The sequence below is a fragment of the Salvelinus sp. IW2-2015 genome, unplaced genomic scaffold, assembly GCF_002910315.2.
Source record: "Salvelinus sp. IW2-2015 unplaced genomic scaffold, ASM291031v2 Un_scaffold1745, whole genome shotgun sequence".
In the NCBI taxonomy this organism is placed as follows: Eukaryota; Metazoa; Chordata; class Actinopteri; order Salmoniformes; family Salmonidae; genus Salvelinus; species Salvelinus sp. IW2-2015.
This window is the reverse complement of record NW_019943127.1, coordinates 185,099-192,550: the sequence shown is the minus strand read 5'-3', so window position 1 is coordinate 192,550 and position 7,452 is coordinate 185,099.

Genomic DNA, 7,452 nt, shown 5'->3' with positions numbered 1-7,452 from the left:
TTCCCAGTGGGTCAGAAGTTTACATACACTCAATTAGTATTTGGTAGCAAAACATTTAAATTGTTTAACTTGGGTCAAACGTTTCAGGTAAGCAAGCTTCCCACACTGAGTTGGGTGAATTTTGGCCCATTTCTCCTTGACAGAGCTGGTGTAACTGAGTCAGGTTTGTAGGACTCCTTGCTCGCACAACTTTTTCAGTTCTGCACACACATCACAGGGCTTTATGATGGCCCTCCATACCTTGACTTTGTTGTCCTTAAGCCATTTTGCCACAACTTTGGAAGTATGCTGGATCATTGTCCATTTGGAAGCCATTTGCGACCAAGCTTTAACTTCCTGACTGATGTCTTGAGATGTTGCTTCAATATATCCACACTTTTCCTACCTTATGATGCCATCTATTTTGTGAAGTACACCAGTCCCTCCTGCAGCAAAGCACCCCCACAACATGATGCTGCTACCCCTGTGCTTCACGGTTGTGGTGGTGTTTTTCGGCTTGCAAGCCTCCCCTTTTTCCTCCAAACATAATGATGGTCATTATGGCCAAACAGTTCTTTTTGTTTCATCAGACCAGAGTAATTTTTCCAAAAAGTACAATCTTTTTCTGAGGTCTTGACTGATTTCTTTTGATTTTCCCATGACATCAAGCGAAGAGGCACTGAGGTTGAAGGTAGGCCTTGAAATACATCACAAGTTACACCTCAATTGTCTCAAATGATGTCAATTTCCCATCAGCAGACTTCTAAAGCCATGACATATTTTCTGGAATTTTCCAATCTGTTTAAAGGCACAGTCAACTTAGTGTATGAAACTTCTCACCACTGGAATTGTGATACAGTGAATTCTAAATGAAATAATCTGTCTGTAAACAACTGTTGGAAAAATTACTTGTGTCATGCACAAAGCAGATGTCCTAACCGACTTGCCAAAACTATAGTTTGTTAACAAGAAATGTGGGAGTGGTTGAAAAACGAGTTTTAATGACTCCAACTAAGTGTATGTAAACTTCTGACTTCAACTGTAAGTCATTTTTGGGGTATCTGTACTATACTTTACTATTTAGATTTTTGACAACTATAATTTTTTACATGACTACATTCCTAAAGAAAATAATGCTCCATATATTTTCCCTTACACACAAAAATAGTTGTTTGAATGCTTAACAGACAGGAACTTATTCAGAGAACATCCCTGGTCATCCCTACTGCTTCTGATCTGGCAGACTCACTAAACAGAGAACATCCCTGGTCATCCCTACTGCTTCTGATCTGGCAGACTCACTAAACAGAGAACATCCCTGGTCATCCTACTGCTTCTGATCTGGCCGACTCACTAAAACATATATGCTGCCTTTGTAAATGGTTTGTGGGAGTGGTACCCTTGGCTATCCGTACATTTTAAAAACCCTTCTGGTTTCTTAATAAGTCATTTTGAACTTATAAATACTTTTACATTTGATACTTGGGTATTATTTAGCAATTAATTTTACTCAAGTAGTATTTTACTGGGTGACTTTCACTTTACTTTAGTCATTTTCAATTAAGGTATCTTTACTTTTAATCAAGTATGACAAGTGGTACTTTTTCCACCACTGATATTTTATACCTGTCATGTGAAGTCAAACATTTAGCTAGATGGCAGAAGTGAAAGAGGTCCTCTATGGCAATAACATCCCCCACAGCATGATGCTGCCACCACCATGCTACCGTAGGGGTGTGCCAGAGTTCTCCTCCAAACGTGACGCTTGGCATTCAGGGCCAAAGAGTTCAATTTTGGTTTCATCAGACCAGAGAATCTTGTGTTTCTCATGGTTCTTGACAGTCTCTTTAGGGCCTTTTGGGCAAACTCCAAAGTGGGCTGTCATGTGCCTTTACTGAGGAGTGGGCTTCCGTCTGGCCACTCTACCATAAAGGCCTGATTGGTGGAGTGCTGCAGAGATGGTTGTCCTTCTGGGAAGGGTCTCCCATTTCCACAGAGGAACTCTGGAGCTCTGTCAGAAGTGACCACTGGTTCTTGGTCACCTCCCTGTCCAAGGCCCTTCTCGATTGCTCAGTTTGGCCGGCGAACCAGCTCTAGGAAGAGTCTTGATGGTTCAAAACTTTTCTATGGAGACCACTTGTGTTCTTGGGGACCTTAATGCTGCAAATATTTTGATACCATTCCCAGATTCTGTGGCCCTTGACACAATCCTGTCTCTGAGCACTACAGAAAATTCCTTCGACCTCATGGCTTGGTTTTTGCTCTGACATACCTGTCTATATAAGGTCCCACAGTTGACAGTGTGTGTTCCCTTCCAAATCATGTCCAATCAATTGAATTTACCACAGGTGGACTCCAATCAGTTTGTAGAAACATCTCAAGGATGATCAATGGAAACAGGATGCACCTGAGCTCAATTTCGAGTCTCATCGCAAAGGGTCTGAATACTTATGTAAATAAGGTATGTTATTTTTATTTTTAATACATTTGCAAACATTTATAAAAACCTCTTTTCGCTTTGTCATTAAAGGGTATTGTGTGGAATAATGGAAGGGGTGTGAATACTTTCCAAATGCACCATATGTCCCATTACCTGTTTATTCCCCATTTGCCCACCTCTCAGAGTTCCTGTACAGTTACAGTTAGATGGTCAATACCTGTTCTTATTGATGACACTATGTAATTATATATGGTATTCTATGTCATTCTACGGTAGTGACATAGTTCTATATTCCAAATGGGTATGAAATATTATGGTTGGTTAGCAGTTGACAAAAACTAGTTATGTGGAGACAGGACACAGAATTGCATTACTCTATAAATAAATACAACATTAATCAAAGATTATATGCTAGGCATATTAAGTTAGGGAGGGGTGTGTACTATGACAATTTTACAATATAAATTAGAAAAAGAAAGTAATGTTAAACTCAACAAAATAAAAAAAGATCAGACCCTACATAATATTTTCAAAAGCTCATTGAACTTTTGTAAAAAAAATAATTTTAAATAAAAATCTGTGTAGATGTATAATTGTTATCATATTCTAACGTTTGTGTTCTAATGTCTGCAAGTAAATATGCAATACAACAAACCCATGTGGTAGGTACAGTAAGGATATGCTTGTATTCATTCACTCACAACATGGTGACAATGACAGAACATCTGGACAGCTCAGAGGAAACTAAAACAAAAAAACATTTAGATTTGACCGTTTCAGACAAATACGTTTCCTCATTCGGGACACAGTGATGTAAAATGAGCAGTAGAATCTCTTACATAATGCTTAGGTTGTACAGTCGTGGCCAAAGGTTTTGAGAATGACACAAATATTAATTTCCACAAAGTTTGCTGCTTCAGTGTCTCCACTCCCTAGCATACTACTCGCCAATGTCCAGTCTCTTGACAATAAGGTTGATGAAATCCGAGCACGGGTAGCATTCCAGAGAGACATCAGGGATTGCAACGTGCTCTGCTTCACGGAAGCATGGCTAACTCAAGGGACGCTAACGGAGTCGGTGCAGCCAGCTGGTTTCTTCATGCATCGCGCCGACAGAAACAAACATCTTTCCGGTAAGAAGAGGGGCGGGGGGGTGGTGCGTACTCTCTGACAGGAGCCTGTTTCTTCCTGACCTATGAGGTGCTACTCTCTGAAGAGCCTGATTCCTACTATGAGGTGGCTACTCTCTAAAGAGCCTGCCCCTTCCTGATCCATGAGGTGCTACTCTCTCTGAAGAGCCTGCCTTTCTGTCCTATGAGGTGCTACTCTCTGAAGAGCCTGTTCTTCCTGATCCTATGAGGTGCTACTCTCTGAAGAGCCTGTTCTTCCTGATCCTATGCAGTGCTACTCTCTGAAGAGCCTGCCCTTCCTGATCCTATGAGGTGCTACTCTCTGAAGAGCCTGGCCCTTTCTGATCCTATGAAGGTGCTACTCTCTGAAAGAGCCTGCCCCTTTCTGATCCTATGAGGTGCTACTCTCTGAAGAGCCTGTTCTTCCTGATCCTATGAGTGCTACTCTCTGAAGAGCGCTCCCTTTCTGATCCTATGAGTGCTACTTCTCTGAAGAGCCTGTACTTCCATCCTATGAGGTGCTACTCTCTGAAGAGCCTGTCCCTTCCCTGTCCGTATGACGGTGCTACTCTCTGAAGAGCCTGTTCTTCCTGATCCTATGAGGTGCTACTCTCTGAAGAGCCTGTCCCTTCCTGATCCTATTGAGGTGCTTACTCCTGAAGAGCCTGTCCCTTCCTGACTCCTATGAGGTGCTACTCTCTGAAGAGCCTGTTTCTCCTGATCCTATGAAGGTGCTACTCTCTTGAAGAGCCTGTCTCTTCCTGATCCTATGAGGTGTGCTACTCTCTGAAGAGCCTGTCCCTTCCTGATCCTATTGAGGTGCTACTCTCTGAAGAGCCTGTACTTCCTGATCCTATGACGGTGCTACCTCTGAAGAGCCTGTTCTTTCTGATCCTATGAGGTGCTACTCTCTGAAGAGCGCTGTCCCTTCCTGATCCTAATGAGGTGCTACTCTCTGAAGAGCTGTCTTTCTGATCCTATGAGGTGCTACTCTCTGAAGAGCCTGCCCCTTCCTGATCCTATGAGGTGCTACTCTCTGAAAGCCTGTCTCTTCCTGGCCTATGAGGTCTATCTCTTGAAGAGCCTGTTCTTCCTGATCCTATGAAGGTGCTACCTTCTGAAGAGCCTGCCCCTTCCTGATCCTATGAGGTGTACTCTCTGAAGAGCCTGCTCTTTTCCTGACCTATGAGGTGCTACCTTCGAAGAGCCTGCCCCTTCCTGATCCTATGAGGTGCTACTACCTCTGAAGAGCCTGTTTATTTCTGATCCTATGAGGTTGCTACTCTCTGAAGAGCCTGTTCTTCCTGATCCTATGAGGGCGTCATCACCTGGCCAAGGCTTTCGACCTCTGTCATCACCAACATTCTTATGGCAACTCGAAGCCTTGGTTTCTCACAATGATTGCCTCGCCTGGTTTACCAACTACTTCTCTGATAGAGTTCAGTGTGTCAAATCGGAGGCCTGTTGTCCGGACATCTGGCAGCCTCTATGGGTGCCACAGGGTTCAATCCTCGGGCCGACTCTTTTCTGTATACATCAATGATGTTGCTCTTGCTGCTGGTGATTCGCAGACGACACCATTATGTATAGCTTCGGGCCCCTCTTTGGACACTGTGTTAACAAACCTCCAGACGAGCTTCAATCCATACAACCTCCTTCCGTGGCCTCAACTGCTCTTAAACGCAAGTAAAACTAAATGCATGCTATTCAATCGATCACTGCCCGCACCTGCTCGCCCGTCCAGCATCATCACTCTGGACGCTCTGACTTAGAATACGTGTACAACTACAAATATCTAGGTGTCTGGTGACTGTAAACTCTCCTTCCAGACTTACATTAAGCATCCCAATCCAAAATTAAATCTAGAATCGGCTTCCTATATCGCAACAAACTCGCCAAACATACCCCGTAAAACTGACCATCCTACCGATCCTCGACTTCGGTTATGTCATCTTAAAATAAGCCTCCAACACTCTACTCAACAAACTGGATGCAGTTTATCACAGTGCCATCCGTTTTGTCACCAAAGCCCCATACACTACCCACCATTGCGACCTGTACACTCTCGTTGGTTGGCCCTCGCTTCATACTCTTGCCAAACCACTGGCTACAGTGTATCTACAAGTCTCTGCTAGGTAAACCACGCATTATCTCAGCTCACTGCGTCACCATAGGAGCACCCACTCGTAGCACACCGCTCCAGCAGGTATATCTCACTGTGTCACCCCCAAAGCCAATTCCTCCTTTGGTCGTCTTTCCTTCCAGTTCTCTGCTGCCAATCACAGAAACGAACTGCAAAAATCTCTGAAGCTGGAAACACTTATCTCCTCACTAGCTTTAAGCACCAGCTGTCAGAGCAGCTCACAGATTACTGCACCTGTACATAGCCCATCTATAATTAGCCCAAACAACTACCACTTCCCCTACTGTATTTATTAATTATTTTGCCCTTTGCACCTCATTATTTATTATATTTCTACTTTGCACATTCTTCCACTGCAAATCTACCATTCCAGTGTTTACTTGCTATATTGTATTTACCTCGCCACCATAGCCTTTTTCTTGCCTTATCTCTGCCTTATCTCACCTCATTTGCTCACATTGTATATAGACTTATTTTCTACTGTATTATTGACTATATGTTTTGTTTATTCCATGTGTAACTCGTGTTGTTGTATGTGTCAAATTGCTATGCTTTATCTTGGCCAGGTCGCAGTTGCAAATTAGAACTTGTTCTCAACTAGCCTACCTGGTAATAAAGGTGAAATTAAAAAATGAATACTAACTCTGAAGAGCCTGTTCTTCCTGATCCTATGAGGTGCTACTCTCTGAAGAGCCTGCCCCTTCCTGATCCTATGAGGTGCTACTCTCTGAAGAGCCTGTCTCTTCCTGATCCTATGAGTTGCTACTCTATGAAGAGCCTGTCTCTTTCTGATCCTATGAGTGCTACTCTCTGAAGAGCCTGTTCTCTTCTGATCCTATGAGGTGCTACTCTCTGAAGAGACTGTCTCTTCCTGATCCTATGAGGTCCTACTCTCTGAAGAGACCTGTCTCTAGCACTAATCCTTCCTTACACTCAAAACAACAGTTTGGTTTTTATCATGTTGAGCTCTGTCACATTTTGTTATCCGGTAGCCGCTGAAAGAGAATACTGTACTTCCATACCAACTGCCAAGCTCACGCCGCATCTCTCCTCTACCCTGTCTTTGTTGACATTGCCTGCCTCGCCCCATACCGGTGCCTGTTTGTCAGGAAGACAGTTCGATCACATCACAGATTCACACAACAGTATTTTTATTTATTTAACTAGGCACAGTCCGTGGAGAACAAAATCTTATTTACAATGACGGCCTACCCTGGCCAAACCCAGACGACGCTGCGTCAAATTGTGCGCCACCTTATGGGACTCCCAATTACGACCGGGATGTGTTGCTCCTAGACGTTTGGATACATTCCTGCTTAAAATAAATTGGCAGATATTTCTGCATTCCTCCTGGCTGCGGAGTGACTTTCAGACCAGCCACTACAGTAACGCCTCTTGCACTAAGATGCAGTGCCTTAGAACGCTGCACCTAACAGTAGCCTGGCCCATATCCATAAAGCTTCTCAGTGTAGGAGTGCTGATCTAGGATCAGGTCCCTCCTGTCCATGTAATCTTATTCATTATGATCTAAAAGGCCAAACTGATCCCAGAGCAGAAGTCCTACTCTGAGATTCTTTGTGAATACTGGCCCTGTTTGTAAGTAGCACCTCCACAAGAGGCCTCAAACACCTACAGGAACATAGGCTGTCTCTCTCTGCTACAAATGGTCTTCCAACCCACTCTATAACCCCTCCCTACCTGGCTGCCCTCTGGCTGAGTTCACTGCTCACATGTGTATTTGAGTACGGTTACTTCAAATA